We start from the raw sequence: 19,522 nt of genomic DNA, 5'->3' as shown, positions 1-19,522 counted from the left end.
AGGGTAGATATGATTAACTTATTGAATCTTTTCTCAAACCTTGTAAAGCAGGTATTATCCCATTTTGTAAGTGAAAATTTTGCATTGGTCTTATCTCTGTAGTCAAGAGGGTGTGCATTGAAACAGGGAACTTGTGTGTTTATGTGGTTTAGCTCTGTGTCCACACCCAAATCTCTTGTTGAATTGTAATCCCCATGTGTCAGAGGAGGGACCTGGTGAGATGATTGGATTATGGTGGTAGATTTCCCCTGTGCTATTATCAGGACACTGAGTGAGTTCCTACAACATCTGATGGTTTAAAAGTCTGGCAATTCCCCCATCAACCACCCTCTCCTGCTGGCATTAGAAGAAGGTGCTTGCTTCCTCTTTGCCTTCTACCATGATTGTAAGTTTCCTGAGGCCTTCCAGTCATGCTTCCTATTAAACTTGTGGAACTGTGAGTCACTTAAACCTCTTTTCTTCATAAATTATCCAATCTCAGGTAGTTCTTTAGCAGAACTGGGCTTCCCCTCAGGCCTCCCTGAGTGACTTTTGGCCTATAGCGAAGCACTCAATAAATTGTTGTATTATCTGTTATTACTGCAACTCCTGAGGCAAAAATCACATATTCTAGCAGAGCACTTGAGCTCTGGTAAGGGACAGACTGCCTCCTCAAGTGGATCCCTGATCCCTATGCCTCCTGACTGGGAGACACTTCCCAACAGGTGTCAACAGACACCTCATACAGGAGAGCTCTGGATGGCATCTGGCAGGTGACCCTCTGGGACGAAGCTTCCAGAGGAAGGAACAGGCAGCAATCTTTGCTGTTCTGCAGCCTCCACTGGGGATACCCAGACAAACAGGATCTGGAGTGGACCTCTAGCAAACTCCAACAGGCATAGAGCAGGGGTGCCTGACTGTTAAAAGGAAAACTAAGAAACAGAAAGGAACAGCATCAACATCAATAAAAATGATGTTCACACGTAAACCCCATCTAAAGATCACAACATCAAAGACCAAAGGTAGATAAATCTACAAAGTTGAGGAAAAACTGGCACAAAAAGTCTGAAAATTCTAAAAACCAGATGCCTCTTCTCCTCTAAAGGATAACAACTCCTCACCAGCAAGGGAACAAACCTGGATGGAGAATGAGTTTGATGAATTGATGGAAGTAGGCTTCAGAAGGTGAGTAATAACAAACTCCTCGGAGCTAAAGGAGCATGTTCTAACCCAATTCAAGGAAGCTAAGAACCTTGAAAAAAGGTTAGAGGAATGGCTAACTAGAATACCCAGTTTATAGAAGAACGTAAATGATCTGATGGAGTTGAAAAAACACAGCACAAGAACTCCATGAAGCATACACAAATATCAATAGCTGAATCAATCAAGCAGAAGAAAGGATATCAGAGATTGAAGATCAACTTAATGAAATAAAGTGTGAAAACAAGATTAGAGGAAAAAGGATGAAAAGGAATGAACAAAGCCTCCAAGAAATTTGGGCCTATGTGAAAAGACCAAAGCTACATTTGAATGGTGTACCTGGTGTACCTGAAGGTGATGGGGAGAATAGAACGAAGTTGGGAAACACTTTTCAGGCTATTATCCAGGAAAACTTCCCCAACCTAGCAAGACAGACCAACATTCAAATTCAGGAAATACAGAGAATCCCACAAAGATATTCCTTGAGAATAGCAACCCCAAGACACATAATCGTCAGATTCGCCAAGGTTGAAATGAAGGAAAAAATGTTAAGGGCAGCCAGAGAGAAGGTTGGGTTACCCACAAAGGAAAGTTCACTGGACTCACAGTCTCTGCAGAAACCCTACAAGCCAGAAGAGAGTAGGGGCCAATATTCAACATTCTTGAAGAAAAGAATTTTCAACCCAGAGTTTCATATCCAGCCAAACTAAGGTTCATAAGTGAAGGAGAAATAAAATCTTTTACAGACAAGCAAATGGTGAGAGGTTTTGCCACCATCAGGCCTGCCTTACAAGAGCTCCTGAAGGAAGCACCTAAAGTGGAAAGCAAAAACCGGTACCAGCCACTGCAAAAACATGCCAATTGTAAAGACTATTGGCATTGAAGAAACTGCTCAAATAATGGGCAAAATAACCAGCTAGCATCATAATGAAATGATCAGATTCACACATAATAATATTAACCTTAAATATAAATGGGCTAAATGCCCCAATTAAAAGATACAGACTGGCAAATTGGATAGAGTCAAGACCCATTGGTGTGCTGTATTCACAAGACCCATCTCAGGTGCAAAGATATACATAGGCTCAAAATAAAGGAATGGAGGAAGATTTACCAAGCAAATGAAAAGCAAAAAAAAAAAAAAAAAAAAAAAGCAGGGGTTGCAATCCTAGTCTCTGATAAAACAGACTTTAAACAACAAAGATAAAAAAAAAAGACAAAGAAGGGCATTACATAATGGTAAAGGGATCAATGCAATAGTAAGAGCTGACTATCCTAAATATATATGCACCAAATACAGGAGCACCCAGATCCTTAAAGCAAGTTCTTAGAGACCTACAAAGAGATTTAGACTCCCACCCAATAACAGTGGGAGATTTTAACACCCCACTGTCAATATTAGAAATATCAATGAGACACAAAATTAACAAGAATATTCAGAACTTGAACTCAGCTCTGGAGCAAGCAGAGCTAACAGACATCTATAGAACTTTCCACCCCAAATCAACAGAATATACATTCTTCTCAGCACCACATGGCACTTATTGTAAAATTGAGCACATAATTGGAAGTAAAACACTACTCAGCAAATGCAAGAGAATTTAAATCATAACAAACAGTTTCTCAGACCACAGTGAAATCAAATTAGAACTCAGGATTAAGAAACTCAAAATTGCACAACTACATGGAAACTGAACGACCTGCTCCTGAATGACTACTGGGTAAATAACAAAATTAAGGCAGAAATAAATAAGTTCTTTGAAACCAATAAGAACAAAGACACGTGTACCAGAACCTCTGGGACACAGCTAAAGCAGTGTGTAGAGGGAAATTTATAGCACTAAATGCCCACAGGAGAAAGCAGGGAAGATGTAAAATCAACACCGTAACATCACAATGAAAAGAACTAGAGAAGCAAGAACAAACAAATTCAAAAGCTAGCAGAAGACAAGAAGTAACTAAGATCATGGCAGAACAGAAAGGTATAGAGACATGAAAACCCTTTAAAAAAATCAATGAATACAAGAGTTTTTTTTTTTTTTTTTTTAAAGATTAACTAAATAGATAGACCACTAGCCAGACTAATAAAGAAGAAAGGAGAGAAGAATCAAATAGACATAATAAAAAATGATGAAGGGATATCACCACTGATCCCACAGAACTACAAACTACCTCCAGAGAATACTATAAACACTTCTATGCAAATAAACTAGAAAATCGAGAAGAAATGTATAAATTCCTGGGACGCATACACCCTCACAAACTAAACCAGGAAGAAGTCTAATCCCTGAATAGACCAATAACAAGTTCTGAAATTGAGGCCTTCCAACCCCAAAATGCTTAGGACCAGACAGCTTCACAGCCAAATTCTACCAGAGGTACAAAGAGGAGCTGACACTATTCCTTCTGAAACTATTCCAAACAATAGAAAAAGAGGGATTCCTCCCTAACTCATTTTATGAGGCCAGCATCATCCTGATACCAAAACCTGGTAGAGACACAACAAAAAGAAAATTTCAGGCCAGTATCTCTGATGAACATCAGTGTGAAAATCCTCAGTAAAATACTGGCAGACTGAATCCAGCAGCACATGAAAAAGCTTATCCATCACAATCAAGTTGACTTCATCCCTGGGATGCAAGGCTGGTTCATCATATGCAAATCAATAAATGTAATCCATCACATAACCAACCAGTGACAAAAACCACATGATTATCTCAATAGTTGCAGAAAAGGCCTTTGATAAAATTCAACACCCTTTCATACTAAAAACTCAATAAACTAGTTATTGATGGAATGTATCTCAAAATAATAAGGGCTATTTATGACAAACCCACAGCTAATATCATACTAAATGGGCAAAAATTGGAAGCATTCTGTTTGAAAACCAGCACAAGACAAGGATGCTCTCTCTCACCACTCCTATTCAACATAGTATTAGAAGTTCTGGCCAGGGCAATCAGGCAGGAGAAAGAAATAAAGCATATTAAAATAGGAAGAGAGGAAGTCAAATTGTCTATGTTTGTAGATGACATTATTGTATATTTAGAAAATCTCATCCTCTCATCCCCAAATCTCCTTAAGCTGATAAGCAACTTCAGCAAAGTCTCAGGACACAAAATTAAAATCACAAGCATTCAAAATTAATGTGCAAAAATCACAAGCATTCATATACACCAATAATAGACAAACAGAGAGCCAAACCATGAGTGAAGTCCCACTCACAATTGCTACAAAGAGCATAAAATACTTAGGAATACAATTTACAAGGAATGTGAAGGACTTCTTCAAGGAGAACAACAAACCACTCTTCAAGGAAATAAGAAAGGATACAAACTAATGGAAAAAACATTCCATACTCATGGATAGGAAGAATCAATATCATGAAAATAGCCATGCTGCCCAAAATAATTTATAGATTCAATGCTATTCTCATCAAGCTACCATTGACTTTCTTCACATAATTAGATAAAACAGCTTTAAATTTCATATGGAACCAAAAATGGGCCCATATAGCCAAGGCAATCCTAAACAAAAAGAACCAAGCTTGGAGGCATCGCGCTACCTGACTTCAAACTATAGTATGAGGCTACAGTAACCAAAACAGCATGGTACTGGTACCAAAACAGATATATAGAACAATGGAAAAGAACAGAGGCCTCAGAAATAACACCACACATCTACATCCATCTGATCTTTGACAAACTTGACAAAAACAAGCAATGGGGAAAGGATTTCTATTTAATAAATGGTGTTGGGAAAACTGAAACTAGATCCCTTCCTTACACCTTATACAAAAATAAACCCAAGATGGATTAAAGACTTAAAAGCAAGACCTAAAACCATAAAAACCCCAGAGGAAATCCTAGACAATATTGTTCAGAACATAGGCATGGGCAAAGACTTTATGACTAAAACACCAAAAGCAATGGTATCAAAAGCCAAAATTGGCAAATGGGATCTAATTAGACTAAAGAGCTTCTGCACAGCAAAAGAAACTGTCGCCAGAGTGAACAGGTGACCTATAGGATGGGAGAAAATTTTTACAATCTATCCATCTGACAAAGGGCTAGTATCCAGCATCACAAAGAACTTAAATAAATGAACAAGAAAAAAAAAAAAAACAACCCCATCAAAAAGTGGGTGAAGGATATGAATAGATACTTCTCAAAGGAAGACATTTATGTGGCCTAAAAACAGATGAAAAAACAGTCATCATCACTGGCCGTTAGAGAAATGCAAATCAAAACCACAACGAGATCCCATCTCACACCAGTTAGAATGGTGATCAGTGAGTAGTTAAGAAACAACAGATACTGGATAGGATGTGGAGAAATAGGAATGTTTTTACACTGTTGGTGGGAGTGTAAATTAGGTCAACCATTGTGGAAGACACTGTGGCAATTCCTCAAGGATCTAGAACCAGAAATACCATTTGACCCAGCAATTCCAATACTGGGTATATACCCAAAGGATTATAAATTATTCTATAAAGACACATGCACACATATGTTTACTGCAGCAATGTTCACGATAGCAAAAACTTGGAACCAACCCAAATGCTTATCAATGATAGGCTGGATAAAGAAAATGTAGCACATAAACACATGGAATTCTATGCAGCCATAAAAAGGGATGAGTTCATGGACTTTCCAGGGACATGGATGAAGCTGGAAACCATCATTCTCAGCAAACTAACACAGGAACAGAAAACCAAACACCACGTGTTCTCACTCATAAGTGGAAGTTGAACAATGAGAACACATGGACACAGGGGAGGGGAACATCACATACTGGGGTCTGTCAGGGGGTTGGAGTTAGGGGAGGGATAGCATTAGGAGAAATACCTAATGTACATGACAGGTTCATGGGTGCAGCAAACCACCATAGCATGCGTATACCTATGTTACAAACCTGCATGTTCTGCACACGCATCCCAGAACTAAAAGTATAATTTAAAAAATCACATATTCTACATGAATATCAATTTGGAGTTCTGCATATTAATAATTAACATAGCAATGTTGTCACAGGTATACAAACTGCATGCTCCTTAGTTAAAAGTCCTTGCTTTGGAGAAAGTCATTAAAGTTGAAATTCTTATGCTTTAGGCTAAAGTTGTTCTTCACTGCTCTGTCTTTGGTGGAAATGGAAAAATGCTATCCATTGCTTTTAGCAGAGTAGTACTTAAAATGATGTTAAGTGGTAGAGTCTTACTTGTTTTCCCTAGACAAAACTTTCTCTGGGAATTTCATGCCTCAAATTAGGTTACAGAGATGTTTACTTTTTGAATTTTGATTCTTTTCTGTTTTTCAATTTTCCTGAAAAGTGTAGAGCCCAGCGTTGATAACTTTGACCTTGCTTGATTTTTATTATGAAGTGAGGTTAAGATCTTCCAATCAAGTCTGCAACCAGCAGACCCTGGTCTCTAACCAAGAGACCAAGCCTCTTTGTCTACCAGTGAAGAAGGGTAACCTACTTGAGTGATGCCTGTACTGAAGTATTGATCCTTTCTGCCTTGCTCTTCTTGAAGCTATCTGGGTGGCAGTTGGAAGGGAGCAGGTCTTCAGTATTTCTGTTTATGCCTCCTTTATACCCCACTTTTCACAATCTGGAGCCAGAAATGGGTATATTGGATCTGTGACACACAGGGCCCACATGGAGTGCAACAGGATTTTTCCTATTCACTAATCTTCACTCATTCAATTTGTGTAGGAGCCAACATTATGCCAATAGAGGATGCTGTTTGTTACACAGCATTAAAAACTTTTTGAGGACATAATTTTTGTACAAATATTCCAGATTCTTCCCTCTGAGAGCTCTTCTTAATCTTTGATTTAATACTTTTTTTCCTAAACCCTGTAAGAAAATTCTTCCCTATTTCACCACTTCTTTTAAACATTATTTTGCTTGAGCCATATGTATATTACTTGGGTCTTAGAAATTGCTGGTCACCCTGTCTTGGTAAAATATTTTGGAATTTATTAAGGGCATTAAAGTTGATGTTAGTTTATAGGTCTCTTTTTGCCCCCTCTTCTGAAGGATTCTGATGAGTTACTCTCATCTTATTTTTACCCTTTCAGTGTTGTCATAGGGTCACAATTGACATTCTGGGCCTTTTGTGTGGAAGTAGCTATTATGCTATTTCGACTAATTATGTTTCATGTTGTTTATGAAAAGCCTATGAGCTCTGTGGCTCTACCACTCCCCAGCTGTGTGATGTTGGGACGCTGCATAGTCTTCCTTTATGTTTGCTCATCTGTAAATGGGCTGATAATAATAAATAGCACCTACCTTGCAGACTTAGTGGTAGCACTAAATAAGACCATACATGTTAAGTGCCCATCCATACTTAGCATATTGAAAGCACTCAGTGAAGTTTGTATGTTATAAAGGTGAGCACAGGGCTGGGGCACTAAACCAGCTTTGAATGGTGAACATGAAAAATTTCTGAGAATTAGACGAGAAGAAAGGAGGAAAGGGTGTTTTATAAGGGAGAATGGCTACAAGTTTTTTTTACTAGTGATGGAGCATAAAGTGTTGGGAGATGAAATGGAAAGGGGGACTGGGAGCAGTTCATAGAGGTCTTGTTTTATCAAGCTCAGGGGCTTAGACTGCATTCCTGGGAAATAGGTCCCACAGAAGAATTTGTACCTAATTAGAGTGCGGACACATGCAGACTTGAGGAAATGGAATTCAGCCAGGTCTACAGGAGACATTGTAACCTGTGAGAAGACTGTTCTAAGAGCCCCAAGAAGATTGGGAATGCCCGGACAGTGAGAAGTACTAAAGGACAATACAACATTTTATTTACATCAGATGGTTACTTTTAAGGTCCAGGGGACCTGAATAAAACCAAAGAAAGGTATAACTTGTCATGCATGGATTCCTTTTGAGAAAATGAATTCGATGAGCTGCAATGTGGATTTCTATTATGAAGAAATTCTGCCCAAGAAGTAGCAAGAGGGTGTCCCACATTTTAGTCTGCAAACTGTATTTGGAATGCTGTGTGTGTATGTGTGTGTGCACATGTGCACACACATGTGCCATGAGCACAAATCTATCTACTGGCTTGTGCAGGGAAAGACTTATTGTCCATTTTCCTGGGATTGCAAAATCATCTTTCTTTACATTATTTAATAAAATACTATTCTTATTTGCCAGTTTTCTTTTGATTAGCTTTGTATATGGGATTGCAACTTTTGACTGTTTATTTTCTAATTATTTTTTTTCTTTTTTTTTCTTTACAATATCTGGATGATTTTTCTAAGTTTTACTTCTGAATTCCTTGTTTGCTTATATCTAGAATATGACCAGAAATGTTTGGTATATAAGGATATAAACTTTGAAATTAGCCTTATCTCATCTCACTAGCTCTGTGATCTTATGCACGTTAACTTAGAGTCTCTTCACCTCTAAAATAGAAATAATAATACATACATATGTGATAGGAATGTTGTGTGGGCCAGAAGTGATAACTATGAAAAGTGCCCATCTATATACCTTGCAGATAGCAAGGGCCCAGTAAGTGTCAGTTTTCTTTCCCTGGCTTTCTCCTTCTCTTTCTGTTTCCCCAGACTCAGAGGAAATGAAGGTCCTTTCTGTTTTTTTTTTTTTTTTTTTTTTTTCTTTTTTAAAAAAAGAGAGAAAGAAAAAGAAAGAATAAAAAAAAAAAAGAATGAGGGAGAGGAAGAAAGAGAAAGAGAAAGAGGGAGAGAGAACGGGGGTGTTGCTTTATTGCCCGGGCTAGAATGCAGTCTAAAAATGGGTATGGCTATAATTGTGCTTAATAATAGAGACATTAGAAAAAAATGAGTGAAGAAATTAACTAACAAGCAGCCAACCAATATTTCATTTAAACCTGTAAATAGGTGTGATAAGAGTGTATATTCTGTGTATTTAAAGTGGAGAGTTCTATAAATGTTAATTAAGTCTACTTGTGCCAGATCTGAGTTCAAGTCCTGGATATCATTGTTAACTTTCTGTCTCATTGATCTGTCTAATATTGATGTTGAAGTCTCCCACTATTCTTGTGTGGGAGTCTAAGTCTCTTTATAAGTCTTATATATCTGGTTATTCCTGTATTGGGTGTGTATATATTTAGGATCTTTAGCTCTTCTTGTTACATTGATCCTTTTATCATTATGTAATATCCTTCTTTGCTTCTTTTGATCTTTGTTGCTTTAAAGTCTATTTTATCAGCAAAAATTGCAACTCTGCTATTTATTTATTTATTTATTTTTTGCTCTCCATTTGGTTGGTAAATCTTTCTCCATCCCTTTGTTTTGAGTCTTTGTGTATCCTTGTATGTGAGATGGGTCTGGATGCAACATACCGACGGGGCTTGGCTTTTATTTGCCTGTCTGTGTCTTTGGATGGGGAATTTAGTCTATTTAAATTTAAAATTAATAATAATATATGTGAGTTTAATACTGGCATTTAATGTTAGCTGGCTGTTTTGCCCATTAGTTGATACAAATTCTTGATTATTTCGATGCTCTTTATTTTTTGGTATTTTTTAGAAAGGCTGATACTGGTTGTTCATTTCTAGGTGTAGTGGTTCTTTCAGAAGCTCTCATAAAGCAGGCCTGGTGGTGATTAAATCTCTGAGCACTTGCTTGTTCGCAAAAGATTTTATTTTTCCTTCGCTTATGAAGCTTAGTTTGGCTGGATGTAAAATTCTGGGTTGAAAGTTCTTTTCTTTAAGGATGTTAAATATTGGCCCCCACTCTCTTCCGGCTTGTAGGGTTTCTGCTGAGAGATCTGCTGTGAGTCTGATAGGCTTCCCTTTTATGTGTAACCTGACCTTTCTCTCTGGCTGCCCTCAGTATTTTCTCTTTCATTTCAACCCTGATGAATCTGGCAATTATGTGCCTTGAGGTTGGTATTCTTGAGGAATATCTTTGTGGTGTTCTCTGTATTACCTGGAGTTGAATATTGTCCTGCTTTGCTAGGTTGGGAAAGTTTTCCTGAATAATATCCTGAAGCGTATTTTCCAGCTTGGATTAATTCTCTTCGTCACATTCAGGTACACCTATCAAACGTAGATTATGTCTTTTCACATAGTCCCATATTTCTTGGAGACTTTGCTCGTTCCTTTTAATCCTTTTTTCTCTAATCTTGTCTTCTCATTTTATTTCATTAAGTTGGTCTTCGACCTCTGATATCTTTTATTCTGCTTGATCAGTTTGGCTGTTAAAACTTGTGAATACTTCACCAAGTTCTTGCGTTGTGTTTTTCAGCTCCATTAATTCACTTATATTCCTCTCTAAATTGTGTATTCTTGTTAACATTTTGTCAAACCTTTTTTCAAAGTTCTTAGTTTCTTTGCATTGGGTTAGAACAAGTTCTTTTAATTCACAGTAATTTCTTATCATCCACCTTTTAATGTCTGCTTCTTATAATGGAACACACTCATTCTCCATCAGGCCTTGTTCCATTGCTGATGAGGAACTGTGATCCCCTATAGAGGGAGAGGCATTCTCTGGGTATTCTGAGCCTTTTTAGGCTGGTTTCTTCCCTTTGTTATAAATTTATCCATCTGTGGTCTTTATAATTACCATCTTTATAGTTGGGTTTCTGAGTGGACGTCCAACTTGTTGACTCTCAGTGCTAAAATCTGAGCAACACACTGCACCGGCCAAAACAGCGGCGTTAAGATTGATGGTGCTTTTCTGACTCTGCACCAAGAACTGCTGCACCAAGGCAGCCGCAAAACTGCCTCGCTGGCCACAAGAGTCGCACTGGTGACCCGTGGGGCTGCTCCGCTGGGAATCTCCTGGTGTGTGAGCAACAAAAATTCGTCTGAAAGTGTGGCGTCCTCTCGTTCTCTGTGCTTTCACTGGGAGCTACAATCCCGAGCTGCTAGTGATCAGCCATCTTGGATCACTCTCCTAATTATTTTCTCAACAGTGGTGATAAGCAGACATGGAAATACACCAGAAAATGATTTATATGAAAAGGAGTCTTTTCTCCATCCCTAAGAACATGCCCATAAACAAGAGAAATGAAGAAGAGCAACTAACTTTCATTACTTCAGATAGGCTTTACTGGTTTGTTATGCCAGTAGGAGGAAGAGTTATGGAAATAAATGTAAATGCATGTTAGAGTGATAGCCAGCTGGCTATCTGAAGTGAGTGTCAGCTTTTTGGAAGAAACAGGGACATTTCCGTGTCATTTGTCTGGAATTGCCTCACCAATAGAGAGCATTTTTTCTGCTACAGTACCGTGCTTAAAGTAAGCACATACATTTGTAAGAAAAGATTGTTAGAAAGTGAGTTTCTTTGAAACGTTTAAGTAAAGAGCATTTATTATACATTGAAAGCATTTGGGTTTTAACCCTTTTCAGTAGAGCAGTCCTGTCTTCCTCAACCATCACTTACTACTGAAGGCATAAAGCGAAAAAGAGAGTAATGGGTGCTGGTCTTGCTTTCTAAGACAAACAACTAGAAAACAGGGCTACCATCTATGAGGCAGTGGTTTTCAGGCAGTGGACAGCAGGCATCTAAGACTGTGATCCGTAAGAGAAGAGAATCGCATGATGGGGACCAACATTTGCCCTGGTTTCCTGCTTGAACACTTTTCCCCACCATTATATAGGGAGGTGAGCCACAGCCGAGTATGGTGGTCTCATAGCATTGAAAGGGTAGAGATTGGAGTTTCAGGCTGCTGAAGAGGTTCAGATTTGTATGGCAGGGTAATGGAGAGGAGGGAGCTACTCGAGGGGTGAGGCACTGCAGAGTGCAGCTGCTACTAGGCTAAGAACAGAATGGCGGTACCAGAGGTCATGTATTACTGAGAGAGATTGGGGTTCTGGCCTAGCCAAGATGAAGAGACCTTGTTGAGTACCTTAGCCATTCTGCTGAGACATTACAAAGGCCGCATCCTAGGAATAAAGACCATCTGTACCTTACAGTAAGGGCCATAAGCTGAACTAAGGACATAAGTGAAATAGACTCACCTTAACCAAGTATGAAACCAAGCCTGGCAGGATCAAGAGGACCTACCAGTAATTTAGCTGCCACTGGTGCCAAACTGAGCAGCCTCCAATTGTTTACCTTATAGTGGAAGGAAGAATGCAAAGTAGCAGGAGATTATGACCTATATTCAAAATAATAATCATTAGATATGAACAATGACTATAAAAGTGGGTTATACCAGATGTTGATCTCTAAAAGCATTCTCCATGAAAAGGAACCAGGGCTTTTTGGAGAACTGACAGCATCTAGGGCAGAGACAAGGTAGATATAAGATGAGCACTTTTTTTTTTTTTTAATATCGGAAAGTAAGGAAATAAAAGTAAGAATTTTTTTTTTTTTTTTTTTTTTTGAGACGGAGTTTCGCTCTTGTTGCCCAGGCTGGAGTGCAATGGCGCGATCTCGGCTCACCGCAACCTCCACCTCCTGGGTTCAGGCAATTCTCCTGCCTCAGCCTCCTGAGTAGCTGGGATTACAGGCACGTGCCACCATGCCCAGCTAAATTTTTGTATTTTTAGTAGAGACGGGGTTTCACCCTGTTGACCAGGATGGTCTCGATCTCTTGACCTCGTGATCCACCCGCCTCGGCCTCCCAAAGTGCTGGGATTACAGGCTTGAGCCACCGCGCCCGGCCAGAAAATATTTTTAAAAGATGAAGTATGTCACAGGGATACAGGAGCCAGCTTGAAGGGGTTCCCAATGGCTAAGTCTGAGACAGGTGGAGTACCTAAGTAATTTAGTACAATGATAAGCTATAAATCATCAAAAAAAAATAGGGCTATATGTAGCTCAGCTGATCATATATAGATATATTGGTAAACAAATAATGTAGAATGCTGAGTAATGAATGGCAATATGGAGGGATTGCTGGAGTTGGAAAAGTCAGCATGTGGCAGCCATCACAGTATAAAGTTTTTATCAGGCAAACGTCGCTAATGGATGCTAAATCTAGGGGAAAATTTTGATGAGGGACAAGATATTTGAATGGTGTTAAAGTATCTTCCCACAGATTACTTGTTAGCTGCAAGGGAAAAAGTAATTTTTCAATGAAAATGTTGGGCAACACCTTGGCTGTGATCAAAATTAACATAACCAAGCTGGGGCAGATAGACTTTCTGTGCATTTAGATGTGCTCTCCAGAGAAGAAAATATCACTTTTGTAGTTTTCTGATTGAGAATGCATAACCTGAACTAAATCATCAGGAATCATCTGAGGAAACGCCATGAGAGTCAAAATAGAAATGTTTTATTAATATAAAAGAGGGAGAGGCTGTATACTTTTAAAGTGTCAATGTCATAAAAGACAAAGGAAAGCTGGTTTCCGTTGAAAGGAAGCTAAAGAGTAATGGCAGCTAAATGCAGTATTTGACCCTGGACTGGATTTGAACTGAAGGAAAGAGAAATACCATAAAGGGCATAATTGGGGTAACTGAATATGGCAGTAAATTAAAGTATTTTTTATATATATAATTTACTAAGGTTGATAACTATGTTATGGTTATATAAGAGAATTTTCTTATTTTTAGGAAATAAATTCTGAAGTATTTAAAGTACTGTGTTGTATTTAACTTATCTTTATGGCTCAGAAAAAAAAGTTGAATGAATGAATGGACAGAGTGAGTTAATGGTTATGTAAATCGGTTAAATGTTGATAGTAAGTGAATCTGGATAAACAGTACCTGGATATTTTTATACTATTATTATACTACAACTCTTCTGTAAGCTTGAAATTATTTCCAAATAAAAACATTTAAGGGCCAGTCAGGGTGGCTCATGCCTGTAATCCCAGCACTTTGGGAAGCTAAGATGGGAAGATCACTTTAGTTCAAGAGCTTGAGACCAGCCTGGGCAACATCGCAAGACCCCTATCTCTACTAAAAAATAAAAAATTAGCTTGGTGTGGTGGCATGCACCTGAAGGTCTAGCTGTTTGGGAGGCTGAGGTGGGAGGATTGCTTGAGCCCAGGAGGTCAGGGCTGCAGTGAGCTGTGATTGTGCCATTGCACTCAGCCTGAGACTCTTGTCTCAAAGAAAAAAAAAATAAAAAAAAAATTCCAGCAAGTATAACTATGATTTAAAGAGAAAAAGTAGAGTATTCAGAAAAGATAAGGTATTTCTTAACTACCTTGTGTGGATTTTCTACCCTTTGGGTTGCCTGTGGTAAATACGTTAATTCTATCGCAGTGTCTGTCACTTAGCCAGTCTATCTCTATTGGCTGAGAAAGCATATCTAGTGCAAGAAGAAATAAAAAGTATTGCTGTTCAAGTTGGAACAATTATGTTACTTTGTGTCATGGATGGAAGAGTTTGGAGCAAGGGGTGGTAGAGCTGGGCACTGATTTCTTCTTTGATGCTTGCTGGCTGAGTGGTTGGGGGAAAGTTCTCTAATCTTTGGGAACTTCGGTTGCTGCATTTTAAAATAGTGCTTGTCTACTCTCAAGATTTTATGGCTCTAATGAGAAAATGCATGTGAAAGCTCTTTGTAAATAACAATGAGTTTTTCTGCAAAAATTAAGTTACTATTAATAAGGTTTTTTTCGAGATGGGGTCTTGCTGTATTGCCCAGGCTAGAGTGTAGTCATTGCTCACTGCAGCCTCTGCCTCCCAGTTTCAAGTGATCCTCCCACCTGAGCCTCCCGAGTAGCTGAGACCACAGGTATACACCACTGCACCTTCCTAATTTTTAAAATTAGGTTTTGCTATGTTGCCCAGTCTGGTCTCAAACTCCTGGCTCAAATGATCCTCTCACCTCAGCCTCCCAAAGTGCTGAGATTACAGGATGTGACCCATTGCACCCTGCCTCTATTAATAATTTTAGTCAAAATGGCTTCGACTGAGGTGGAAATTTTCTTTACTCCAGGTGGCCCTTATTTCTCTCACAAATCAAGTTTTTAATTGATCTGATTGTATGAGAGAGTTTCTTATCCAAGTGGGCCCTTTTGTTCCTTCTGGTTGCTTCCTTCCTCATTTCTTGCCTGTATTATTCCAGGAAAAGCTTCAGTGATGGAAAGAATGTGGACTTTTTGAATTTAAAGAACATTGAAGTTGGAGCCCAGCAGAGGGTGTGTAGTAAAAGACAATACATGTAAGTCAGAATCAGCATTTCACCCACTCTCAAAGAACTCATAGTTCTGAAGTTCCTTGTAATCACTCTTGCTTTCTTCTCAGATTGTGTGTGAGGCTCTGATGGCATATGGGCATCTTCCAAGACTTTGTGGTGCCCAAGAGCAAAATTAGCCACCAAAAGGCCTGTGCGGTTTGGGGAAAGTAAGAAACACACTTGAAGCGGCCAGCTCCTCCATCGGAAAAGGCAAGCAGTCTGGGCCGGGGTGGTATGTGAAATGCATAAAGCAAAGGCCACAGGAAAGAATGTCAGCCCAAGTCTCTGGAAATGATAGAAAAGGATGCTGCTGGACTTGAAGTCACATAAACCAGGTAGAAAAGGTTCTAGGATATGTCATTTGGGGGCACACCTTTTCCCTTAATCTGAAATTGCTTTTGAGGGAGGCTTTCATCCTGGAAGATCACAGTTACCAGGTCTGCCTTCTTTGAAGTTGAATGATTTAGGCCAGTGCTGCTCAGAGTTTTAATCTGAGATGAGATAAAGAGCTTGACCTAGAACGTAAAAGATGAATGAAACAGTGTCTCTAGTGTCAGCTGTGATTCTATGTCTATTTCTGTGTTCTATTTCTGCAACTGTATATATGTTGATTACTATGTATGTATATATAATCTCTAAATATATTGCTTAGTTTTGTTTAATTTTAAGCTTGAACAGAATGGTGTATTGCATGTAGTATTTTGCAGCTGGCATTTTTTGCTCAGTTATGTTGTAAGATTTACTTGTTGCATGTAATGGTAGTATATTTATTTTTCTGGTTAAGTTAAATTCTGTGGCGAGAATTGATCACAGTTTATCTGTTGTCTCCCTTCTCTCCAATCTTTGGTGTTTTGTTGCCAGGCTAGTGGGTGTAAAATAGTATATTACTGTCATTTTTATTTGCATTTTCCTGATTAATAGTGTGATTGAACATCTTTCTCTTTAGTATCTTTTGGAGAACAGAGTGCATAGTTTTAATATAGACAAAAATTTCAGCCTTGTTTAGCGAATGCAGCTTGTTTCCATTTTTGTTATTTTTTGTTTTTTTTTAAATATAGTCAAAATTTTAAAACTGTTTATGTGGTACAAATATTTTCATTGTGGCCAGTTGCTGTGGCTCATGCCTGTAATTCTAGCACTTTGGGAGGCTGAGGTGGACAGATACCTGAGGTTAGGGGTTTGAGACCAGCCTGGCCAGTGTGGTGAAACCCTGTATCTACTAAAAATACAAAAATTAGCCAGGCCGTGGTAATACGTGCCTGTAATCCCAGCTACTTGGGAGGCTGAGGCATGAACCTGAGAGGTAGAGGTTGCAGTGAGCTGAGATTGCACCACTGCACTCCAGCCTAGGCAATAACAGCAAAACTCCATCTCAAAAAAAAAAGAAAAAAAAAAGTTCATTGCTAATCTTTGTTTTTTCTTTTCTTGTGAATTGAAGTTCTTGTTGGTTCATATTCTTATAAAATTTTTCTTCCTTGCTGATTTGTATTTCTGTTCTTCTAATGATTACCCTAAAAGTACACTATGTGCACATTCAAGTTTAAAGTCAGTATTTAAGGTATTCTAATCCCCTTCCAGAATAATATAAAACTCATAGTACACCTAATGAAGACTTCTTCCTTCTGTGTATATATGTTCTTTTCAGCATTTCAGTTCTATTGTTTTTTTCAATTGACAATTTTATTGTATAGATATGGTATTTGTTTAACTTTATATGCTTACCATTTCTTATTCCCCTTCCTTACTTCTATCTTTACCTTTCCTCTGATGAGATTTAACTTCTTCATATTTTTTTCTTTTCCTGAGAATCTTTTGGTGGTAACTTCTCTCAATTTTGGTTTCTGAATTGTCTTTATTTCACTCACAGTTCTTAGTTGACAGTTATTTTTTTCCCCAGCATTGTAAGTGTACTGTTCCATTGTCTATAGCTTTCATTTTTGCTGTCAGGACATCTGTTAATCTTTCATTTGCTATTTTCTAGTAGATGATTTGACTTATTGTAAGTTTATTTGTCTTTGGTGTTCAGCAGTTTCATTACAGTATATCTATTTACAGCTTTCTTTTAAGAATTCTGTTTATATTTTTTTGTGTTTCATGTATCTATCAATTTATTTCATTTATCCACTCTAAAAATTTCTCGGCTCTCAATGCTTTGAATACTGTCTTTTCTCCACTCTGTCATCTCCTTCTGATTTTGATTAAATGGATGTTAGAACTTCTCTTTTTATTCTTTATGTGTCTTAATTTCTGTTCAGTATTTTCTTTCTCCTTTTTCTCTGCTTCATTCTATAATTTAAGATTTAGCTTTTAGTTCCATAATTCTCTCTTTAGCTGTGTTTGATCTTCTGTTTAGCCTATTCATTGAATTTTTAATTCAAATGAGTATGTTTTTTAAATTTCTAAAATCTTTATTTCTGCCTTAAATCTGACTATTTTTTGATGATTTCATTTTGTATGCTCATATTTTTGGCCTCATCATTAAATAGTTATTTTATATCCTATATTTGATAATGCCAGTATCTGAAATCCTTGATGGTTTAAATGTTTTTATGCTTCTTTCCTAGTGTACAGGGTGAGTTTTGATTACATGCTAATATTTGCTTGATAATTATATCTTGGAATCTCGAAATATTACTTCTTGAGATTTTGTTTGTACTAGGAGCCAGGAGGATGCTACGAACCCAGGACCACTTCTCTTCCCTTTGAATACATGTTCCCTTTGGTTTCAAGTTGGGCTTCCTCCACCATGCTGAAACTTGGACGTCTAGTTGCCCCACCCCATTGCTGGTATTCATAGTTACCTCCAGGGCAACTCCAATATTCTTTTTTGCTCACTCCTTAGTGCTCTTGGCTCAGGAACAGTACATGTTCCCACTATATTCTCAAGAGATTTGTTTCTCTACCTGGAGATAACCAATGCATTAAAAAGCATTTTTAAATGTAATTTATCCAGACGCTAATTATAGTATAGCAGAAGGGCCTTGCAAATATCTAATCTACCATAATTCCTGAATTAGGAATGCTCAAATGATTTTTGAAAATCAGTTGTCTCAAAGTACTCTTTATCAATTTATTGCTTTCCTTCATTTCACCTAAGAATAAAGAAAATATTGCAATAATGATCTTTTTGAAAGGTAGCTAAACATATGACATATTATATCCTTACACTTTTGCCTAGGTTCTTTTTATAGTTAATCTATCGAATATTTACTCCTTTGGAAACTGGAATTATCACTGTTGGAATAACTCATTAGAACAGAGTACTTATTCAGCACCAATTTGTTATGCTTCCCAATCTATTTTCTGTCACAGTGCCATTTTTCTTTCTATCCAGAGTGCTATCCTAGATATAAACGAATCAGTTGCGGATCTCTGCCTGTGGATCCTTTTCTTCTTCACACAGACTGCAGAAAATTGATGCTTGCATTTGTGAATTAGAGGCATCATCTCTGTAAGCTCCATGTTCTTACGTTTTGCATTCCCTTAATAGGCATAAAAAGCAGAGTGAAATTTTTGGTCTATGGAATGCTAAGTTGCCTTGGGCTTTAGCACATGAAAAAATTATTTCAAAATGGATGTCAAGTGAGGTTGCCGATTTAACAGTTCTTTTAATTCCTTCTGCAGCAGAATAATTACATATAGACAATCATATGTTTTTAGAAGCTACACAGATCTGACGTGTGTGTGTGTGTGTGTGTGTGTGTGTGTATTTTGTGATAAAGTGATACATTAGGCATGTCTCTAATTTGCAGGCTCTATGCTTTGTAGGTTACAGGTAGGATGTTTGTAATACTAGTGTAATCATAGGAAAGACAGGCACTGAAAACATTTCTGGGAAATTCTGAGTTCTGTGATGAGAGGTTCTTTGAGGAATTGCCTGGTATTGGCTTTATACTTTCATGTGAGAAATAAAAATATCAGAAAATTGTGTAGCTTTTCCTTACTTCAACAGCAAATTCTAATGAGTAGTAACTTCCATCTGTGTCCTTGTATCCTTGGGTTTTTCTTGGATGTCACTTCAGGCACTGCTGACTCTTTTCGCTTTCCAAATGGTCGGATTAGCTAAGCACTTGAGAAGCTTCACCTGGGGAGCTGGGGCAGTGATGGTATAGTACTGGAGATGCTTGTCAGGGATGGCCAGTGCTTCCTGAGCAGGCTTTGCCCAGCCTTCTGTGCCAGCAGAGCCATCAGGCTCTGTGGCACACTGCTCAGGCAAAGGGAAAGACATCTGATTGCCACTGCTCCAGTTTTGTTGTCCTGCGCCAGGG

The 19,522-nt window shown here is 38.1% G+C and overlaps 1 protein-coding gene across 9 annotated transcripts in view; it reads left to right on the top strand.

Moving 5' to 3' along the window:
• The window catches only part of SGMS1 (sphingomyelin synthase 1), a 313,773-nt gene that overhangs the window by 92,526 nt on the left and 201,725 nt on the right, over positions 1–19,522 (top strand). For 6 of the 9 annotated variants that reach the window (XM_074382520.1, XM_074382523.1, XM_074382517.1 and 3 more), the window contains exons 3-4: positions 15,144–15,239; positions 15,323–15,464. The exons of 2 other annotated variants lie outside the window; for them this stretch is intronic. The gene's annotated coding sequence lies outside the window, so the exon portion shown is untranslated. Of the gene's footprint in view, positions 1–15,143; positions 15,240–15,322; positions 15,590–19,522 lie in introns of all 9 variants that reach the window. One more of the 9 variants, XM_074382518.1, reaches the window with a different exon arrangement.

This window comes from Saimiri boliviensis, chromosome 12 (assembly GCF_048565385.1).
Source record: "Saimiri boliviensis isolate mSaiBol1 chromosome 12, mSaiBol1.pri, whole genome shotgun sequence".
NCBI lineage: Eukaryota > Metazoa > Chordata > Mammalia > Primates > Cebidae > Saimiri > Saimiri boliviensis.
Note: the sequence above shows the minus strand (reverse complement) of the source record. Positions and strands in the feature narration are given on the sequence as shown.